This window comes from Acipenser ruthenus, chromosome 44, assembly GCF_902713425.1.
Source record: "Acipenser ruthenus chromosome 44, fAciRut3.2 maternal haplotype, whole genome shotgun sequence".
NCBI classification, from domain to species: domain Eukaryota; kingdom Metazoa; phylum Chordata; class Actinopteri; order Acipenseriformes; family Acipenseridae; genus Acipenser; species Acipenser ruthenus.
In genome coordinates, this window is record NC_081232.1 from 4,668,202 (window position 1) to 4,685,947 (window position 17,746).

The 17,746-nt window shown below is 42.2% G+C and overlaps 24 non-coding genes and 18 pseudogenes across 24 annotated transcripts; all 42 read right to left on the bottom strand.

Moving 5' to 3' along the window:
• Positions 1-8,363: 8,363 nt before the first annotated feature.
• Positions 8,364-8,482, bottom strand: LOC131718080 (5S ribosomal RNA). Its single transcript, XR_009316975.1, has one exon. It is a non-coding gene; the product is annotated as a 5S ribosomal RNA (ribosomal RNA).
• A 114-nt stretch (positions 8,483-8,596) lies between these two features.
• On the bottom strand, positions 8,597-8,715 carry LOC131718081 (5S ribosomal RNA). Its single transcript, XR_009316976.1, has one exon. It is a non-coding gene; the product is annotated as a 5S ribosomal RNA (ribosomal RNA).
• A 114-nt stretch (positions 8,716-8,829) lies between these two features.
• LOC131712797 (5S ribosomal RNA) lies at positions 8,830-8,948 on the bottom strand. The gene has a single exon (XR_009314686.1). It is a non-coding gene; the product is annotated as a 5S ribosomal RNA (ribosomal RNA).
• A 114-nt stretch (positions 8,949-9,062) lies between these two features.
• On the bottom strand, positions 9,063-9,181 carry LOC131710889 (5S ribosomal RNA). Its single transcript, XR_009312772.1, has one exon. It is a non-coding gene; the product is annotated as a 5S ribosomal RNA (ribosomal RNA).
• A 114-nt stretch (positions 9,182-9,295) lies between these two features.
• Positions 9,296-9,414, bottom strand: LOC131712208 (5S ribosomal RNA). Its single transcript, XR_009314101.1, has one exon. It is a non-coding gene; the product is annotated as a 5S ribosomal RNA (ribosomal RNA).
• A 100-nt stretch (positions 9,415-9,514) lies between these two features.
• LOC131712158 (5S ribosomal RNA) lies at positions 9,515-9,633 on the bottom strand. The gene has a single exon (XR_009314050.1). It is a non-coding gene; the product is annotated as a 5S ribosomal RNA (ribosomal RNA).
• Positions 9,634-9,747: 114 nt separating this feature from the next.
• Positions 9,748-9,856, bottom strand: LOC131715373 (5S ribosomal RNA; annotated as a pseudogene).
• Positions 9,857-9,967: 111 nt separating this feature from the next.
• LOC131716119 (5S ribosomal RNA) lies at positions 9,968-10,076 on the bottom strand (annotated as a pseudogene).
• A 114-nt stretch (positions 10,077-10,190) lies between these two features.
• LOC131715032 (5S ribosomal RNA) lies at positions 10,191-10,299 on the bottom strand (annotated as a pseudogene).
• Positions 10,300-10,413: 114 nt separating this feature from the next.
• Positions 10,414-10,532, bottom strand: LOC131710573 (5S ribosomal RNA). Its single transcript, XR_009312454.1, has one exon. It is a non-coding gene; the product is annotated as a 5S ribosomal RNA (ribosomal RNA).
• Positions 10,533-10,646: 114 nt separating this feature from the next.
• LOC131720767 (5S ribosomal RNA) lies at positions 10,647-10,765 on the bottom strand. The gene has a single exon (XR_009319664.1). It is a non-coding gene; the product is annotated as a 5S ribosomal RNA (ribosomal RNA).
• A 114-nt stretch (positions 10,766-10,879) lies between these two features.
• Positions 10,880-10,988, bottom strand: LOC131715505 (5S ribosomal RNA; annotated as a pseudogene).
• A 111-nt stretch (positions 10,989-11,099) lies between these two features.
• LOC131715033 (5S ribosomal RNA) lies at positions 11,100-11,208 on the bottom strand (annotated as a pseudogene).
• Positions 11,209-11,322: 114 nt separating this feature from the next.
• LOC131716121 (5S ribosomal RNA) lies at positions 11,323-11,431 on the bottom strand (annotated as a pseudogene).
• A 114-nt stretch (positions 11,432-11,545) lies between these two features.
• LOC131716055 (5S ribosomal RNA) lies at positions 11,546-11,654 on the bottom strand (annotated as a pseudogene).
• Positions 11,655-11,768: 114 nt separating this feature from the next.
• LOC131715035 (5S ribosomal RNA) lies at positions 11,769-11,877 on the bottom strand (annotated as a pseudogene).
• Positions 11,878-11,991: 114 nt separating this feature from the next.
• LOC131712921 (5S ribosomal RNA) lies at positions 11,992-12,110 on the bottom strand. The gene has a single exon (XR_009314809.1). It is a non-coding gene; the product is annotated as a 5S ribosomal RNA (ribosomal RNA).
• Positions 12,111-12,224: 114 nt separating this feature from the next.
• On the bottom strand, positions 12,225-12,343 carry LOC131712209 (5S ribosomal RNA). The gene has a single exon (XR_009314102.1). It is a non-coding gene; the product is annotated as a 5S ribosomal RNA (ribosomal RNA).
• Positions 12,344-12,443: 100 nt separating this feature from the next.
• LOC131712159 (5S ribosomal RNA) lies at positions 12,444-12,562 on the bottom strand. The gene has a single exon (XR_009314051.1). It is a non-coding gene; the product is annotated as a 5S ribosomal RNA (ribosomal RNA).
• A 114-nt stretch (positions 12,563-12,676) lies between these two features.
• LOC131716123 (5S ribosomal RNA) lies at positions 12,677-12,785 on the bottom strand (annotated as a pseudogene).
• Positions 12,786-12,899: 114 nt separating this feature from the next.
• LOC131715036 (5S ribosomal RNA) lies at positions 12,900-13,008 on the bottom strand (annotated as a pseudogene).
• Positions 13,009-13,122: 114 nt separating this feature from the next.
• On the bottom strand, positions 13,123-13,231 carry LOC131715781 (5S ribosomal RNA; annotated as a pseudogene).
• Positions 13,232-13,345: 114 nt separating this feature from the next.
• LOC131710575 (5S ribosomal RNA) lies at positions 13,346-13,464 on the bottom strand. The gene has a single exon (XR_009312456.1). It is a non-coding gene; the product is annotated as a 5S ribosomal RNA (ribosomal RNA).
• Positions 13,465-13,578: 114 nt separating this feature from the next.
• On the bottom strand, positions 13,579-13,697 carry LOC131720769 (5S ribosomal RNA). The gene has a single exon (XR_009319666.1). It is a non-coding gene; the product is annotated as a 5S ribosomal RNA (ribosomal RNA).
• Positions 13,698-13,811: 114 nt separating this feature from the next.
• LOC131715037 (5S ribosomal RNA) lies at positions 13,812-13,920 on the bottom strand (annotated as a pseudogene).
• Positions 13,921-14,034: 114 nt separating this feature from the next.
• On the bottom strand, positions 14,035-14,143 carry LOC131716124 (5S ribosomal RNA; annotated as a pseudogene).
• Positions 14,144-14,257: 114 nt separating this feature from the next.
• LOC131715782 (5S ribosomal RNA) lies at positions 14,258-14,366 on the bottom strand (annotated as a pseudogene).
• A 114-nt stretch (positions 14,367-14,480) lies between these two features.
• On the bottom strand, positions 14,481-14,599 carry LOC131710767 (5S ribosomal RNA). The gene has a single exon (XR_009312649.1). It is a non-coding gene; the product is annotated as a 5S ribosomal RNA (ribosomal RNA).
• Positions 14,600-14,713: 114 nt separating this feature from the next.
• LOC131720770 (5S ribosomal RNA) lies at positions 14,714-14,832 on the bottom strand. Its single transcript, XR_009319667.1, has one exon. It is a non-coding gene; the product is annotated as a 5S ribosomal RNA (ribosomal RNA).
• A 114-nt stretch (positions 14,833-14,946) lies between these two features.
• Positions 14,947-15,065, bottom strand: LOC131718082 (5S ribosomal RNA). Its single transcript, XR_009316977.1, has one exon. It is a non-coding gene; the product is annotated as a 5S ribosomal RNA (ribosomal RNA).
• Positions 15,066-15,165: 100 nt separating this feature from the next.
• On the bottom strand, positions 15,166-15,284 carry LOC131718083 (5S ribosomal RNA). The gene has a single exon (XR_009316978.1). It is a non-coding gene; the product is annotated as a 5S ribosomal RNA (ribosomal RNA).
• A 114-nt stretch (positions 15,285-15,398) lies between these two features.
• On the bottom strand, positions 15,399-15,507 carry LOC131715038 (5S ribosomal RNA; annotated as a pseudogene).
• A 100-nt stretch (positions 15,508-15,607) lies between these two features.
• On the bottom strand, positions 15,608-15,726 carry LOC131718085 (5S ribosomal RNA). The gene has a single exon (XR_009316980.1). It is a non-coding gene; the product is annotated as a 5S ribosomal RNA (ribosomal RNA).
• A 114-nt stretch (positions 15,727-15,840) lies between these two features.
• LOC131715783 (5S ribosomal RNA) lies at positions 15,841-15,949 on the bottom strand (annotated as a pseudogene).
• A 100-nt stretch (positions 15,950-16,049) lies between these two features.
• Positions 16,050-16,158, bottom strand: LOC131716329 (5S ribosomal RNA; annotated as a pseudogene).
• A 100-nt stretch (positions 16,159-16,258) lies between these two features.
• On the bottom strand, positions 16,259-16,377 carry LOC131718086 (5S ribosomal RNA). Its single transcript, XR_009316981.1, has one exon. It is a non-coding gene; the product is annotated as a 5S ribosomal RNA (ribosomal RNA).
• Positions 16,378-16,477: 100 nt separating this feature from the next.
• On the bottom strand, positions 16,478-16,596 carry LOC131718087 (5S ribosomal RNA). Its single transcript, XR_009316982.1, has one exon. It is a non-coding gene; the product is annotated as a 5S ribosomal RNA (ribosomal RNA).
• Positions 16,597-16,696: 100 nt separating this feature from the next.
• On the bottom strand, positions 16,697-16,815 carry LOC131718088 (5S ribosomal RNA). The gene has a single exon (XR_009316983.1). It is a non-coding gene; the product is annotated as a 5S ribosomal RNA (ribosomal RNA).
• Positions 16,816-16,929: 114 nt separating this feature from the next.
• LOC131718089 (5S ribosomal RNA) lies at positions 16,930-17,048 on the bottom strand. The gene has a single exon (XR_009316984.1). It is a non-coding gene; the product is annotated as a 5S ribosomal RNA (ribosomal RNA).
• A 114-nt stretch (positions 17,049-17,162) lies between these two features.
• Positions 17,163-17,271, bottom strand: LOC131715039 (5S ribosomal RNA; annotated as a pseudogene).
• Positions 17,272-17,371: 100 nt separating this feature from the next.
• Positions 17,372-17,490, bottom strand: LOC131712624 (5S ribosomal RNA). Its single transcript, XR_009314515.1, has one exon. It is a non-coding gene; the product is annotated as a 5S ribosomal RNA (ribosomal RNA).
• A 100-nt stretch (positions 17,491-17,590) lies between these two features.
• Positions 17,591-17,709, bottom strand: LOC131718090 (5S ribosomal RNA). Its single transcript, XR_009316985.1, has one exon. It is a non-coding gene; the product is annotated as a 5S ribosomal RNA (ribosomal RNA).
• Between the last annotated feature and the right edge of the window lie 37 nt (positions 17,710-17,746).

The window sequence follows — 17,746 nt, forward strand, 5'->3', positions numbered from 1 at the left end:
TCCAGAAAAAAGGGAAAAAAAAAATTATAAATTCCAGGGTAGAAATCTTCAGTGTATCTTCAATAAGTTAGGCTCGCCACTCCTTTGCAGGAGAATTCAACAGGGTTTTTTTTCTCTTTAAAAGAAAATCGTCATCAGTCTCTGGTCTGAAGACTTCTTCAAAAGCTTTTTAGAGTGAGATAAACTTTAGTTGGTCCAGCATTCAAGAATCTCGAGTTCCCCATGCGACTTTTACAAAATGGACGCTCTCATCTCCTTCTCAGGGTGTCTACCGTCAATCAAGGCGGGACTTCCTGTTAACACTCATTTCCTAATCCCATTGCCTTCTGTACATAAGAATTGTAACAGGGTTACATCCTCCCCTCTTGAATATATGTGAGTCCCTTCACATTTTCACATGGCAATTACCTAAACAACCTGGTAGGCATCAGGAATCAGATTCTTTATAAGTGTAGGATGTTCGGACCCATTTAATGAGTTTATAATATCTGTGCTCAATCCATGAAATAAACACTGTATGACTGAGGAAAGGGGATTCCCTAGTTCTTGGTACTCAAGGCGATCTGGCACTCTGTGTGACCTCGTGGATCGACGTACAGAAGTGTCATTAACGTCCCAGCAAGGTGGATTATTCTCTTCTGTATTCTTTGTCTCAATTTCTATGGCTATGTTTCTTGTTCCATTAAACTTTTCTCTTTTATCATCATCACTTGGATTCACATCAGTTAAGCCTTCCAGTAAGTTTTCTGTAACTTCTTGCTCCTCATCATTAGTTGGATTCATATCAGGCAAGTTTCCAGTGTCATCTTCTCTCTCTTCAGCAGAAGTTGGGTTCACTTCAGGTAAGTCTCCAATGTCTTCTCTCTCTTCAGCAGCATTTGGATGAAAGCTTTCAGCATACGGGTTTAAACTTGAACCTGTACAGGGCAACGGGTCATCCGAGTCCGCAGCATGCGCTTGTTCTTCTCTAGAGATCGGTACAGCTGTAGGTCTATCTGGGTCATAGAAATCATGAACTTGAATGATTCTTGTATCTCTCATTGAGGGATTTTTGTGCAAATACAATGGGTATTCATCTTCATCCTCAGATTCCACATGTAGCGGCTCATTTTCTCCATCCTGGAAAGGATTCGTCTAACCGGTGTCTTCCCAGAGGTGGTTTCTTTCTCTTCTAGTGCAGGCAAAAACCCACAGGGTAGCAGAAGATCTCTGTGAAGAGTTCGGAGAGGCCCGTCTTTATTCTCTGGTCGAACCACATACACCGGTAATTCACCCATTTGTTTTACAACAACATGGATGTCAGCTCCCCATCTGTCTGCAATCTTTTGTTTTCCACGTAAACTGACATTACGGACCAGGATCCTATCTCCTACTTGCAAAGTAGACTCTCGGACTAGTTTATCAAATCTTTTCTTGTTCGTTTTGGCTGATTTCAAAGCATTCTCTGTGGCAATGTGGTAGCTTTCTTCCAAATATGATCTCAGATTTTTAACATACTGAGAGTGTGACTTGGGTTCCACTCCTCTTGGCTGTAGGCCAAACGCGATGTCAATGGGCAACCTGGGCTGTCTTCCGAACATCAGTTCATATGGCGAGAATCCAGTCACCTCATTTCTCGTGCAGTTATAGGCATGGACTAATGGTTTCACAAAATCATGCCAGTGTGCTTTCTCTTTTTCCTTCAAAGTCCCTAGCATACTCAGAAGTGTCCTATTAAAACGCTCTACAGGATTCCCTCTTGGATGGTATGGTATGGTTCTTACTTTCCGTATTCCAGCAAGTGCACACAGTTCACGTATAGTATGGGATTCAAAATCTCATCCTTGCTCACTATGTAGACGTTCAGGAAAACCATAGTGAACAACGAAATGGTCCCAAAGACTCCTAGCTACAGTTGCTGCCTTTTGATCTCTGGTGGGGATGGCAACAGCATACTTTGTAAAATTGTCAGTTATGACCAAGATATTTCTAGTGTCACGATTGTCAGGCTCCAATGACAAAAAGTCCATACAAACTAATTCTAGCGGTCTGGTGGTACGAATGTTCACCAGAGGTGCAGCTTTTTCAGGATGAGCTTTTCTCCTCACACATCGACCACAAGTTTTCACCTTTTGTTCCACAGCTGCAGCCATCCTCGGCCAATAGAACCTTGATCTAACGAGGTCAAGAGTTTGTTCAATACCCATATGTCCCATTTCATCATGTAAGCTCTCCAACACCCTTGATCTCAACTTTTCAGGTAGAACAGGTTGATAGGAAACTTCTTTTCCATCCAGACGTCTTCTATAAAATATGCCATGTTTCAATTCCAGACGATTCCATTGTCTCAAAATTAATTGCAAATCAGGGGAGTCATACTTTAAGGTTGTGGGAAATGTATTCCCAGACTCAATTAAGGCGATAACTCTTCCAATAACTGGGTCCTCTTTTTGTTGCTGTACCAAATCTACATTTGACATCCTTGGTAGAGTTATCTGTCCATCACTAACTCCATCTTGATCAAAACAATCGGGGACTGCTTCTGGTTCAAGAGCAAGGGATTCAACTAAGATAAGTTTAAACTTGTCTTCTTCTGTATCCCCATTTCTCTGAAGGGTATGTCTATCACACACTGCTCTAATTGCATCTTGCGTAAAAAGTTTCACATTCTCTGGTGGACTCAAATGATGGGATGTAAACTGCTGAATTCTGTCACTTCTTGTGAATCAATGTCATCCTCCAAGGTCCCGTGGGGTCGTCTTGAGAGTCCATCTGCATCCATGTTTTGTTTTCCTGTCCTATACTTAATGTCGAATGAAAAAGTAGAAAGAGCAGCCAACCATCGGTAACTGGTTGCATCCAACTTTGCAGAAGTTAATATATACATTAACGGGTTATTGTCAGTTATAACAGAGAAAGGCGCACCATACAGGTAATCATGAAATTTCTCTGTTACCGCCCATTTCAGGGCAAGGAATTCCAATTTATGGGCTGGATACCGGGCTTCGTGACAATCCCCTACTACAAAGGCAATGACACTCATCTGTCCCTCTTGCTCCTGGTAAAGTGCAGCTCCCAACCCACTTGTGCTTGCATCTGTATGGAGGATGTAGGGTAGTCTTGGATCAGCAAACCCAAGTACAGGAGAAGAGGTAAGTTTTTCAATGATGGAATCAAACGCTTGTTGACAAGCAGGTGTCCAGCGATCAGCAAACGGCTTTTTGGGATTGAAGTATTTACAACCTGGCTTTGTCCTCTTACTCCCTTTTCTGATGGGAGGGTATCCAGAAGTCAGCTCATTCAAAGGTTTAACTATCTTAGAATAATCATTGACAAACCTTCGATAATAACCCGAGAATCCAAGGAAGGATCTTAATTCCTTCAAGTTATTGGGCCGTGGCCAGGTTTTTAAAGCACACACCTTCTCTGGATCAGATTCAACTCCATTCTGGGTCACTATGTGTCCTAAATAATGTACAGATGTCTGGAAAAACTTGCATTTCTCAGGTGATAGTTTCAACCCATATTCCTTGAGACGATGTAGGACACGTAGAAGTCTATTTTCATGTTCCTCCAGTGTCTCGGAGAAAACAATGACGTCATCTAAGAAAACCAACACCTCCTTTAAATTCATGTCCCCCATACACTTCTCCATTAAACGTTGGAATGTACTAGGAGCGTTCGTTATTCCTTGAGGCATGCGATTAAATTCCCAGAATCCAAGGAGACATACAAAGGCAGATTTTGGCTTGTCATACTCTTCCAACTCAATCTGGTAATATCCTGATTTCAGATCCATAACGGAAAACCATTTAGATCCAGTTAGAGCAGAGAAAGTTTCTTCTAAGTTTGGTAGTGCATAGGCATCTTTTATAGTCTGTAGATTCAGTTTCCTATAATCAATGCACAACCTGACATCTCCGTTCTTCTTTCGAACAACCACAATTGGTGATGCGAATGGAGATTCAGATTCTCGTATTACATCTGCATCTAGCAGCTCCTGAAGATGTTTCCGGACAGCCTCAAGATCTTGTGGGTGGATTGGACGTGGTCTCTGTTTAAAAGGAGTCTCATCTTTAAGTTTAATGTGATGTTTCACTTTAGAGGTGTGTCCAAAATCCATATCATGACATGCAAAAACATCAGACATCTCACCCAATTTCAGTGAAATTCTGGTTTTCCAATCTTCAGGTAGTGGAGAGTCACCAAAATCAAAAGTAAGTTCAGTCTTCTCAGTTGTTTTCTTTTGACTAGCAGATGCACTGTAAGTGGTTGCTAGTGAACCATCAGTCTTGTTACACTGATTTCCTTTATCAAAAGTGCCATTGATCACACGGTGCGGTATATTTAAATCAGCAATGATGCAACTGGCAGGGAGAATCACATCATGGTCGGTCTCATTTTTTAAAAAAACAGTTAACTTATATGGAGGGTGTGTTGGTAGAGAGAGAAGACAGCTACTCAGGAAAAGCCCACCTGGTAAAGAAGACAAGTGTGGCTGTTCTAATAATGCCCACTTTTCAGTGTTTATGCGGTTCACACACGCAAAGCCTTCTAAGAGAACTTTCTGACCTGCGGGAATGACCTTCTGTTTGTTGCTTCGCCACTTCACCCATCCAAGTCTGCCACTGCTGTTCTGGTTTCTTCTCAACTTAAGAGCTTTCAGGATCCCCTTATAGCCATAGAGAGCTGAGCTATTTTTAACCCTTTGCGGTCCATTTATTAATCGCGCGTCAGGCACGCCAGGAATAATTAATTTTCACACGCGCAGTTAATTTTATACGCGCTGTTTAAAAGTATTTTTTTTCACAGTCAAACGGGTTTAAATGGCCCTGCATATCAACAAAGCACACACTAGGCATCTCCAGCCCCTCCCCAGCCTTTTGTTTGCTATAGCGTTCAGCTGTGTAAGAAATAAATAATAATAATAATAATAGTCGTACATACCGATCGATCATCTCCAGATCACTCGTTTTATCACCAAACTCCTCAATAATGCGATCAAAGTCATTATTTTATTACTATAACATCTGAAAAAAGCTCTGCAAATGTCCATGATAGTCTCAGTGCGCTGACGCACTTAGCCAGCTTGTTTATTATGGACGCCCATTATCTGATACCTGATACCATGTATGACTATTCATGAAATACGCCTTTTTTTTTTTTTTTTTTTTTTTCCGACTTGTCTCGGCTCCTGTCGCTACCACTCGGCAATTGAATGGTTTTCTCGGCTTTTCCCGGAGAAAAAACGACTAAACACCCGTTTATTGCGTTGCTATAATGATGTCGGACCCAGTCCGACAAAGGACCTGTGAGGAATAATTGCAATGTCGGACCCAGTCCGACAATGGACCGCAAAGGGTTAATAGTTCTTCTTTCACAGCACTGCTCATATAGTACATCAAGGGTGTTCGTTCCAATCAATATAGGCAGTTGGCTATTTGAGCGAAGGTCAGGAACTACTAAGGCTAGAGTTAAAATTTTGGTTTCGATCCCTGTAATCGCCTTAGGAAATGTCATGTTTACTTCAACATATCCCAAATATGGGACAGACTGACCATTTGCACCCTCAACTTCTAGAAGATTGTTCAAAGGCCAAATTGTATGGTTTGGCAAATTCTTCTGATAAAACGACAATGATAGAGTGCTGACCTGTGACCCCGTATCTAGAAGGCAATTACAAGCTACACCAGCTACACGGATACTAGCTGTACATTTTGGACCAACCAACCCTTTAGGCAGTTTGACTTCTTGCTGTGCAAGATGCGAATGTATCGTCGATCTGTGTTTTTTTCCTTGGTGGGGACGTGATGGTTGACAAGTTCCTGTTTGTCCCTCAACAGAAACTGATCCTAGTTTAAATGTGGAGAGTTAGAGAAGCTGTGCTGGGCTTCCCAAGAACGCTGCTTCTCTCTCAATTCCTTCTTTTTCATTTCAACAAGCAATGCATTAGGTACATCGCTACAAGACCTCGCAATGTGTCCATCTTTCCCACACTTAAAACAGTACCATGGTCTGGGTTTCCCATCTGCTACTGCACTTTGCTCATGGCTTCCTGCAGCCACCATTTCTTGGTGCTTGTTCACCTTGGGTTGGGACACCTTGTGAGAAGCTTTCTGGCAACTCTCGTCATTTGCAGCTTTCAAACTTGTTAGCTGTTTCTGAAGGTCAGCAATTTGTTTCTTTAGTTCTTCAGTCCCACTAGGAAAGACCTCGGGACCATGATCAGTAATGTCATGTTCATTTAAATAGGAAGCATATACAGACTGGGGGTTAGATATTGTTTTTGTTCTAGAAAGTCCAAGGTGTTGCTTCATTCTGCTAACTTTTGCAGCTTGTCTATCCTCCTCAGTGCGTAGCAGAAACAAAAGCTCTGAAAACAAAGGTGGTGCATTTTTTTTCTGCTCCAGTTGAAGGTTAACAATAAACGAATTGTCCCAGCACCCTCTGCAAAACTGTTTTAGCAACTGTCGGTTAGATTCGCCTGGAACAATGCCACCTCTTTTCACTGCGGCATTCAATATCGTTTGCAGTCTGTGTAAGTAATCAGAGGGTTTCTCCCCAACATTTCGGTGTGTATTTAGAAACTTAGCAAAGAGCTCATCTCCATCCTCAACAGTACCAAAAGCAGAATCCAAAAGATCTAAATAGGCTCTTGGAGTTGCTTCTGCTCCTAAGGGCTTAACAATTTCAATTGCTGGAGGTAGAAGACTCTCTAAAATCCTTCTGGCTCGATGCACATCTGAAACAGTAGGGTTTTTCAATAGCAGCACAACACTGTTGCGCCATGTATCATAGTCAACTTCATGGTGTAGCCGTGGGCATTTACCCGAGAAGGTTCTAAGCTTAGTAGGTGTGGGGAATTGAGATGCAACTTCCCCACTCTTTACAATATGCTCCACTACTAATCTTTGGACTTCAGGAGGGTTCATTTGATCAGAATTCAATAAAATGGGTCTATTAGCGACATCCCCAAGCTTTAATGGAGTGTGGGTTACATCAATAAGGGGGTCCCTTAGGATGGGCACTGCTGTTAGCCCAGCACGGGGGCTAACACTGGGTGGCACTGCCAATAACAGATCATCAGGTTTTGATGATGGGCTATGCACTGCAGCTTCTTCACTGCTGTCAGTTGATGCTCCTATGGAACCTTGCATCCTCGCTAGTTCTTTTTGTAGGACATCTTCAAAACTTAAACCACTCAATTTTGCTATTCCCTGTAATTCACGGAGGTAAGATCATGTTGTATTGTCACCAATTTTACTGGTGTAAACACTCGTCAAGGTCCTCAGGTGGTAAGTGATGCATGGATCAATAGAACTTGTCCTGAGGCATGGTAGATCAGGGTCAAGAGCTTGGATTGCAAGCCCATGCTCATATTCAACAATGACCTGTCCACTAAACTCAGGATCAAGATCAGTGACTTTTATTACTCTTGAAATTGATCCATAAGCTTTTAGGAAATCAGCTATTTCTTCATCCAAATCAGCGCTAGTCAGTCCACTAACTATAACAGAATTAGGGATTTTGATATTCTCTTTATCTATGGTATTCATTTTCTTAATTAATAGCTAGATATTATTAATTGCAAAATCAACTGTGCCTCTGGAGTTTCCTTACAATGAAACACTTCAGAAGGGTAACACATGTAATATGAGTAGCAAAATTATTAAGGTTAGTCGGCTGCTTAAGCAAAACACACTGAGCATATATGTTTTCTGACAATTGTCAATTATTCACACTTCAAATTATTCTAGTAACCCTCTCCTGGCTGGCTCGCCAAAATTTATGTAACCCACCTTTGGCTTATTCTAGATTCGTATGAGCGGATAGTATAACGAGAAATTAACAAAAGAATGTTCAGTGTGTTTATTTTTAACAGCTAGCATGCATTTATTAAGACAGAAAGGTGTATCATATAAACATAAATTCAGTACCTCTTGTCTAAAATAATAGTTAGTTTGAAATAAGAAGTTCTAATTAAAACCAATGTCCTTGTTGGTGTGTATGTAGTGTGAGTCGATATTCCTACCACTCTGTAGAACTTCGAGAAGAATGAAAACAGTCCTTTGAAATCCAAATGAAATTCCAAAAAAAGGTAAAAAAAAATAATAAATTCCAGGGTAGAAATCTTCAGTGTATCTTCAATAAGGTAGGCTCGCCACTCCTTTGCAGGAGAATTGAACAGGGTTTTTTTTCTCTTTAAAAGAAAATCGTCATCGGTCTCTGATCTAAAGACCTCTTCAAAAGCTTTTTAGAGTGAGATAAACGATTGCATTCCTGCTTTCATGACTTTAATGTTCGATGAGCTGGGGGTGATTCCTCCTAAATTTCCTTTTGTCCTCCACACATTTCAATTGTAAAATGTAATTACAAAAATGTAATGCCTGCAGCACTTGATATTCCCAGGTGGTCTCCCATCCAAGTACTAACCAAGCCCAACATTGCTTAGCTTCTGAGATCAGACGAGATCAGGCTTATTCAAGGTGGTGTGGCCGCAGGCGATTGCATTTCTGCTTTCATGACTTTTATGTTTAGTGAGCTGGGGGTGATTCCTCCAAAATTTCCTTTTGTCCTCCACACATTTCAATTGTAAAATGTAATTACAAAAATGTAATGCCTGCAGCACTTGATATTCCCAGGTGGTCTCCCATCCAAGTACTAACCAAGCCCAACATTGCTTAGCTTCTGAGATCAGACGAGATCAGGCTTATTCAAGGTGGTGTGGCCGCAGGCGATTGCATTTCTGCTTTCATGACTTTTATGTTTAGTGAGCTGGGGGTGATTCCTTCAAAATTTCCTTTTGTCCTCCACACATTTCAATTGTAAAATGTAATTACAAAAATGTAATGCCTGCAGCACTTGATATTCCCAGGTGGTCTCCCATCCAAGAACTAACCAAGCCCAACACTGCTTAGCTTCTGAGATCAGACGAGATCAGGCTTATTCAAGGTGGTGTGGCCGCAGGCGATTGCATTTCTGCTTTCATGACTTTTATGTTTAGTGAGCTGGGGGTGATTCCTCCAAAATTTCCTTTTGTCCTCCACACATTTCAATTGTAAAATGTAATTACAAAAATGTAATGCCTGCAGCACTTGATATTCCCAGGTGGTCTCCCATCCAAGTACTAACCAAGCCCAACATTGCTTAGCTTCTGAGATCAGACGAGACCAGGCTTATTCAAGGTGGTGTGGCCGCAGGCGATTGCATTTCTGCTTTCATGACTTTTATGTTTAGTGAGCTGGGGGTGATTCCTCCAAAATTTCCGTTTGTCCTCCACACATTTCAATTGTAAAATGTAATTACAAAAATGTAATGCCTGCAGCACTTGATATTCCCAGGTGGTCTCCCATCCAAGTACTAAACAAGCCCAACATTGCTTAGCTTCTGAGATCAGACAAGATCAGGCTTATTCAAGGTGGTGTGGCCGCAGGCGATTGCATTTCTGCTTTCATGACTTTTATGTTTAGTGAGCTGGGGGTGATTCCTCCAAAATTTCCTTTTGTCCTCCACACATTTCAATTGTAAAATGTAATGCCTGCAGCACTTGATATTCCCAGGTGGTCTCCCATCCAAGTACTAACCAAGCCCAACATTGCTTAGCTTCTGAGATCAGACGAGATCAGCCTTATTCAAGGTGGTGTGGCCGCAGGCGGTTGCATTTCTGCTTTCATGACTTTTATGTTTAGTGAGCTGGGGGTGATTCCTCCAAAATTTCCTTTTGTCCTCCACACATTTCAATTGTAAAATGTAATTACAAAAATGTAATGCCTGCAGCACTTGATATTCCCAGGTGGTCTCCCATCCAAGTACTAACCAAGCCCAACATTGCTTAGCTTCTGAGATCAGGCTTATTCAAGGTGGTGTGACCGCAGGCGATTGCGTTTCTGCTTTCATGACTTTTATGTTTAGTGAGCTGAGGGTGATTCCTCCAAAATTTCCTTTTGTCCACATATTTCAATTGTAAAATGTAATTACAAAAATGTAATGCCTGCAGCACTTGATATTCCCAGGTGGTCTCCCATCCAAGTACTAACCAAGCCCAACATTGCTTAGCTTGTGAGATCAGGCTTATTCAAGGTGGTGTGGCCGCAGGCGATTGCATTTCTGCTTTCATGACTTTTATGTTTAGTGAGCTGGGGGTGATTCCTCCAAAATTTCCTTTTGTCCTCCACATATTTCAATTGTAAAATGTAATTACAAAAACGTAATGCCTGCAGCACTTGATATTCCCAGGTGGTCTCCCATCCAAGTACTAACCAAGCCCAACATTGCTTAGCTTCTGAGATCAGGCTTATTCAAGGTGGTGTGGCCGCAGGCGATTGCATTTCTGCTTTCATGACTTTTATGTTTAGTGAGCTGGGGGTGATTCCTCCAAAATTTCCTTTTGTCCTCCACACATTTCAATTGTAAAATGTAATTACAAAAATGTAATGCCTGCAGCACTTGATATTCCCAGGTGGACTCCCATCCAAGTACTAACCAAGCCCAACATTGCTTAGCTTCTGAGATCAGACGAGATCAGGCTTATTCAAGGTGGTGTGGCCGCAGGCGATTGCATTTCTGCTTTCATGACTTTTATGTTTAGTGAGCTGGGGGTGATTCCTCCAAAATTTCCTTTTGTCCTCCACACATTTCAATTGTAAAATGTAATTACAAAAATGTAATGCCTGCAGCACTTGATATTCCCAGGTGGTCTCCCATCCAAGTACTAAACAAGCCCAACATTGCTTAGCTTCTGAGATCAGACGAGATCAGGCTTATTCAAGGTGGTGTGGCCGCAGGCTATTGCATTTCTGCTTTCATGACTTTTATGTTTAGTGAGCTGGGGGTGATTCCTCCAAAATTTCCTTTTGTCCTCCACACATTTCAATTGTAAAATGTAATTACAAAAATGTAATACCTGCAGCACTTGATATTCCCAGGTGGTCTCCCATCCAAGTACTAACCAAGCCCAACATTGCTTAGCTTCTGAGATCAGGCTTATTCAAGGTGGTGTGGCCGCAGGCGATTGCATTTCTGCTTTCATGACTTTTATGTTTAGTGAGCTGGGGGTGATTCCTCAAAAATTTCCTTTTGTCCACACATTTCAATTGTAAAATGTAATTACAAAAATGTAATGCCTGCAGCACTTGATATTCCCAGGTGGTCTCCCATCCAAGTACTAACCAAGCCCAACATTGCTTAGCTTCTGAGATCAGGCTTATTCAAGGTGGTGTGGCCGCAGGCGATTGCATTTCTGCTTTCATGACTTTTATGTTTAGTGAGCTGAGGGTGATTCCTCCAAAATTTCCTTTTGTCCTCCACATATTTCAATTGTAAAATGTAATTACAAAAATGTAATGCCTGCAGCACTTGATATTCCCAGGTGGTCTCCCATCCAAGTACTAACCAAGCCCAACATTGCTTAGCTTGTGAGATCAGGCTTATTCAAGGTGGTGTGGCCGCAGGCGATTGCATTTCTGCTTTCATGACTTTTATGTTTAGTGAGCTGGGGGTGATTCCTCCAAAATTTCCTTTTGTCCTCCACACATTTCAATTGTAAAATGTAATTACAAAAACGTAATGCCTGCAGCACTTGATATTCCCAGGTGGTCTCCCATCCAAGTACTAACCAAGCCCAACATTGCTTAGCTTCTGAGATCAGCCTTATTCAAGGTGGTGTGGCCGCAGGCGATTGCATTTCTGCTTTCATGACTTTTATGTTTAGTGAGCTGGGGGTGATTCCTCCAAAATTTCCTTTTGTCCTCCACACATTTCAATTGTAAAATGTAATTACAAAAATGTAATGCCTGCAGCACTTGATATTCCCAGGTGGTCTCCCATCCAAGTACTAACCAAGCCCAACATTGCTTAGCTTCTGAGATCAGGCTTATTCAAGGTGGTGTGGCCGCAGGCGATTGCATTTCTGCTTTCATGACTTTTATGTTTAGTGAGCTGGGGGTGATTCCTCCAAAATTTCCTTTTGTCCTCCACACATTTCAATTGTAAAATGTAATTACAAAAATGTAATTCCTGCAGCACTTGATATTCCCAGGTGGTCTCCCATCCAAGTACTAACCAAGCCCAACATTGCTTAGCTTCTGAGATCAGACGAGACCAGGCTTATTCAAGGTGGTGTGGCCGCAGGCGATTGCATTTCTGCTTTCATGACTTTTATGTTTAGTGAGCTGGGGGTGATTCCTCCAAAATTTCCGTTTGTCCTCCACACATTTCAATTGTAAAATGTAATTACAAAAATGTAATGCCTGCAGCACTTGATATTCCCAGGTGGTCTCCCATCCAAGTACTAAACAAGCCCAACATTGCTTAGCTTCTGAGATCAGACAAGATCAGGCTTATTCAAGGTGGTGTGGCCGCAGGCGATTGCATTTCTGCTTTCATGACTTTTATGTTTAGTGAGCTGGGGGTGAGTCCTCCAAAATTTCCTTTTGTCCTCCACACATTTCAATTGTAAAATGTAATGCCTGCAGCACTTGATATTCCCAGGTGGTCTCCCATCCAAGTACTAACCAAGCCCAACATTGCTTAGCTTCTGAGATCAGACGAGATCAGCCTTATTCAAGGTGGTGTGGCCGCAGGCGGTTGCATTTCTGCTTTCATGACTTTTATGTTTAGTGAGCTGGGGGTGATTCCTCCAAAATTTCCTTTTGTCCTCCACACATTTCAATTGTAAAATGTAATTACAAAAATGTAATGCCTGCAGCACTTGATATTCCCAGGTGGTCTCCCATCCAAGTACTAACCAAGCCCAACATTGCTTAGCTTGTGAGATCAGGCTTATTCAAGGTGGTGTGGCCGCAGGCGATTGCATTTCTGCTTTCATGACTTTCATGTTTAGTGAGCTGGGGGTGATTCCTCCAAAATTTCCTTTTGTCCTCCACATATTTCAATTGTAAAATGTAATTACAAAAACGTAATGCCTGCAGCACTTGATATTCCCAGGTGGTCTCCCATCCAAGTACTAACCAAGCCCAACATTGCTTAGCTTCTGAGATCAGGCTTATTCAAGGTGGTGTGGCCGCAGGCGATTGCATTTCTGCTTTCATGACTTTCATGTTTAGTGAGCTGGGGGTGATTCCTCCAAAATTTCCTTTTGTCCTCCACATATTTCAATTGTAAAATGTAATTACAAAAACGTAATGCCTGCAGCACTTGATATTCCCAGGTGGTCTCCCATCCAAGTACTAACCAAGCCCAACATTGCTTAGCTTCTGAGATCAGACTTATTCAAGGTGGTGTGGCCGCAGGCGATTGCATTTCTGCTTTCATGACTTTTATGTTTAGTGAGCTGGGGGTGATTCCTCCAAAATTTCCTTTTGTCCTCCACACATTTCAATTGTAAAATGTAATTACAAAAATGTAATGCCTGCAGCACTTGATATTCCCAGGTGGACTCCCATCCAAGTACTAACCAAGCCCAACATTGCTTAGCTTCTGAGATCAGACGAGATCAGGCTTATTCAAGGTGGTGTGGCCGCAGGCGATTGCATTTCTGCTTTCATGACTTTTATGTTTAGTGAGCTGCGGGTGATTCCTCCAAAATTTCCTTTTGTCCTCCACACATTTCAATTGTAAAATGTAATTACAAAAATGTAATGCCTGCAGCACTTGATATTCCCAGGTGGTCTCCCATCCAAGTACTAAACAAGCCCAACATTGCTTAGCTTCTGAGATCAGACGAGATCAGGCTTATTCAAGGTGGTGTGGCCGCAGGCTATTGCATTTCTGCTTTCATGACTTTTATGTTTAGTGAGCTGGGGGTGATTCCTCCAAAATTTCCTTTTGTCCTCCACATATTTCAATTGTAAAATGTAATTACAAAAACGTAATGCCTGCAGCACTTGATATTCCCAGGTGGTCTCCCATCCAAGTACTAACCAAGCCCAACATTGCTTAGCTTCTGAGATCAGGCTTATTCAAGGTGGTGTGGCCGCAGGCGATTGCATTTCTGCTTTCATGACTTTTATGTTTAGTGAGCTGAGGGTGGTTCCTCCAAAATTTCCTTTTGTCCTCCACATATTTCAATTGTAAAATGTAATTACAAAAATGTAATGCCTGCAGCACTTGATATTCCCAGGTGGTCTCCCATCCAAGTACTAACCAAGCCCAACATTGCTTAGCTTGTGAGATCAGGCTTATTCAAGGTGGTGTGGCCGCAGGCGATTGCATTTCTGCTTTCATGACTTTCATGTTTAGTGAGCTGGGGGTGATTCCTCCAAAATTTCCTTTTGTCCTCCACATATTTCAATTGTAAAATGTAATTACAAAAACGTAATGCCTGCAGCACTTGATATTCCCAGGTGGTCTCCCATCCAAGTACTAACCAAGCCCAACATTGCTTAGCTTCTGAGATCAGACTTATTCAAGGTGGTGTGGCCGCAGGCGATTGCATTTCTGCTTTCATGACTTTTATGTTTAGTGAGCTGGGGGTGATTCCTCCAAAATTTCCTTTTGTCCTCCACACATTTCAATTGTAAAATGTAATTACAAAAATGTAATGCCTGCAGCACTTGATATTCCCAGGTGGACTCCCATCCAAGTACTAACCAAGCCCAACATTGCTTAGCTTCTGAGATCAGACGAGATCAGGCTTATTCAAGGTGGTGTGGCTGCAGGCGATTGCATTTCTGCTTTCATGACTTTTATGTTTAGTGAGCTGGGGGTGATTCCTCCAAAATTTCCTTTTGTCCTCCACACATTTCAATTGTAAAATGTAATTACAAAAATGTAATGCCTGCAGCACTTGATATTCCCAGGTGGTCTCCCATCCAAGTACTAAACAAGCCCAACATTGCTTAGCTTCTGAGATCAGACGAGATCAGGCTTATTCAAGGTGGTGTGGCCGCAGGCTATTGCATTTCTGCTTTCATGACTTTTATGTTTAGTGAGCTGGGGGTGATTCCTCCAAAATTTCCTTTTGTCCTCCACACATTTCAATTGTAAAATGTAATTACAAAAATGTAATGCCTGCAGCACTTGATATTCCCAGGTGGTCTCCCATCCAAGTACTAACCAAGCCCAACATTGCTTAGCTTCTGAGATCAGACGAGATCAGGCTTATTCAAGGTGGTGTGGCCGCAGGCGATTGCATTTCTGCTTTCATGACTTTTATGTATAGTGAGCTGGGGGTGATTCCTCCAAAATTTCCTTTTGGCCTCCACACATTTCAATTGTAAAATGTAATGCCTGCAGCACTTGATATTCCCAGGTGGTCTCCCATCCAAGTACTAACCAAGCCCAACATTGCTTAGCTTCTGAGATCAGACGAGATCAGGCTTATTCAAGGTGGTGTGGCCGCAGGCGATTGCATTTCTGCTTTCATGACTTTTATGTTTAGTGAGCTGGGGGTGATTCCTCCAAAATTTCCTTTTGGCCTCCACACATTTCAATTGTAAAATGTAATTACAAAAATGTAATGCCTGCAGCACTTGATATTCCCAGGTGGTCTCCCATCCAAGTACTAACCAAGCCCAACATTGCTTAGCTTCTGAGATCAGGCTTATTCAAGGTGGTGTGGCCGCAGGCGATTGCATTTCTGCTTTCATGACTTTTATGTTTAGTGAGCTGGGGGTGATTCCTCCAAAATTTCCTTTTGTCCTCCACACATTTCAATTGTAAAATGTAATGCCTGCAGCACTTGATATTCCCAGGTGGTCTCCCATCCAAGTACTAACCAAGCCCAACATTGCTTAGCTTCTGAGATCAGACGAGATCAGGCTTATTCAAGGTGGTGTGGCCGCAGGCGATTGCATTTCTGCTTTCATGACTTTTATGTTTAGTGAGCTGGGGGTGATTTCTCCAAAATTTCCTTTTGGCCTCCACACATTTCAATTGTAAAATGTAATTACAAAAATGTAATGCCTGCAGCACTTGATATTCCCAGGTGGTCTCCCATCCAAGTACTAACCAAGCCCAACATTGCTTAGCTTCTGAGATCAGACTTATTCAAGGTGGTGTGGCCGCAGGCGATTGCATTTCTGCTTTCATGACTTTTATGTTTAGTGAGCTGGGGGTGATTCCTCCAAAATTTCCTTTTGTCCTCCACACATTTCAATTGTAAAATGTAATGCCTGCAGCACTTGATATTCCCAGGTGGTCTTCCATCCAAGAACTAACCAAGCCCAACATTGCTTAGCTTCTGAGATCAGGCTTATTCAAGGTGGTGTGGCCGCAGGCGATTGCATTTCTGCTTTCATGACTTTTATGTTTAGTGAGCTGGGGGTGATTCCTCCAAAATTTCCTTTTGTCCTCCACACATTTCAATTGTAAAATGTAATGCCTGCAGCACTTGATATTCCCAGGTGGTCTCCCATCCAAGTACTAACCAAGCCCAACATTGCTTAGCTTCTGAGATCAGACGAGATCAGGCTTATTCAAGGTGGTGTGGCCGCAGGCGATTGCATTTCTGCTTTCATGACTTTTATGTTTAGTGAGCTGAGGGTGATTCCTCCAAAATTTCCTTTTGTCCTCCACACATTTCAATTGTAAAATGTAATGCCTGCAGCACTTGATATTCCCAGGTGGTCTCCCATCCAAGTACTAACCAAGCCCAACATTGCTTAGCTTCTGAGATCAGACGAGATCAGGCTTATTCAAGGTGGTGTGGCCGCAGGCGATTGCATTTCTGCTTTCATGACTTTTATGTTTAGGGAGCTGGGGGTGATTCCTCCAAAATTTCTTTTTGTCCTCCACACATTTCAATTGTAAAATGTAATGCCTGCAGCACTTGATATTCCCAGGTGGTCTCCCATCCAAGTACTAACCAAGCCCAACATTGCTTAGCTTCTGAGATCAGACGAGATCAGGCTTATTCAAGGTGGTGTGGCCGCAGGCGATTGCATTTCTGCTTTCATGACTTTTATGTTTAGTGAGCTGGGGGTGATTCCTCCAAAATTTCCTTTTGTCCTCCACACATTTCAATTGTAAAATGTAATTACAAAAATGTAATGCCTGCAGCACTTGATATTCCCAGGTGGTCTCCCATCCAAGTACTAACCAAGCCCAACATTGCTTAGCTTCTGAGATCAGACGAGATCAGGCTTATTCAAGGTGGTGTGGCCGCAGGCGATTGCATTTCTGCTTTCATGACTTTTATGTTTAGTGAGCTGGGGGTGATTCCTCCAAAATTTCCTTTTGGCCTCCACACATTTCAATTGTAAAACGTAAATACAAAAATGTAATGCCTGCAGCACTTGATATTCCCAGGTGGTCTCCCATCCAAGTACTAACCAAGCCCAACATTGCTTAGCTTCTGAGATCAGGCTTATTCAAGGTGGTGTGGCCGCAGGCGATTGCATTTCTGCTTTCATGACTTTTATGTTTAGGGAGCTGGGGGTGATTCCTCCAAAATTTCCCTTTGGCCTCCACACATTTCAATTGTAAAATGTAATGCCTGCAGCACTTGATATTCCCAGGTGGTCTCCCATCCAAGTACTAACCAAGCCCAAAATTGCTTAGCTTCTGAGATCAGACGAGATCAGGCTTATTCAAGGAGGTGTGGCCGCAGGCGATTGCATTTCTGCTTTCATGACTTTTATGTTTAGTGAGCTGGGGGTGATTCCTCCAAAATTTCCTTTTGTCCTCCACACATTTCAATTGTAAAATGTAATGCCTGCAGCACTTGATATTCCCAGGTGGTCTCCCATCCAAGTACTAACCAAGCCCAACATTGCTTAGCTTCTGAGATCAGACGAGATCAGGCTTATTCAAGGTGGTGTGGCCGCAGGCGATTGCATTTCTGCTTTCATGACTTTTATGTTTAGTG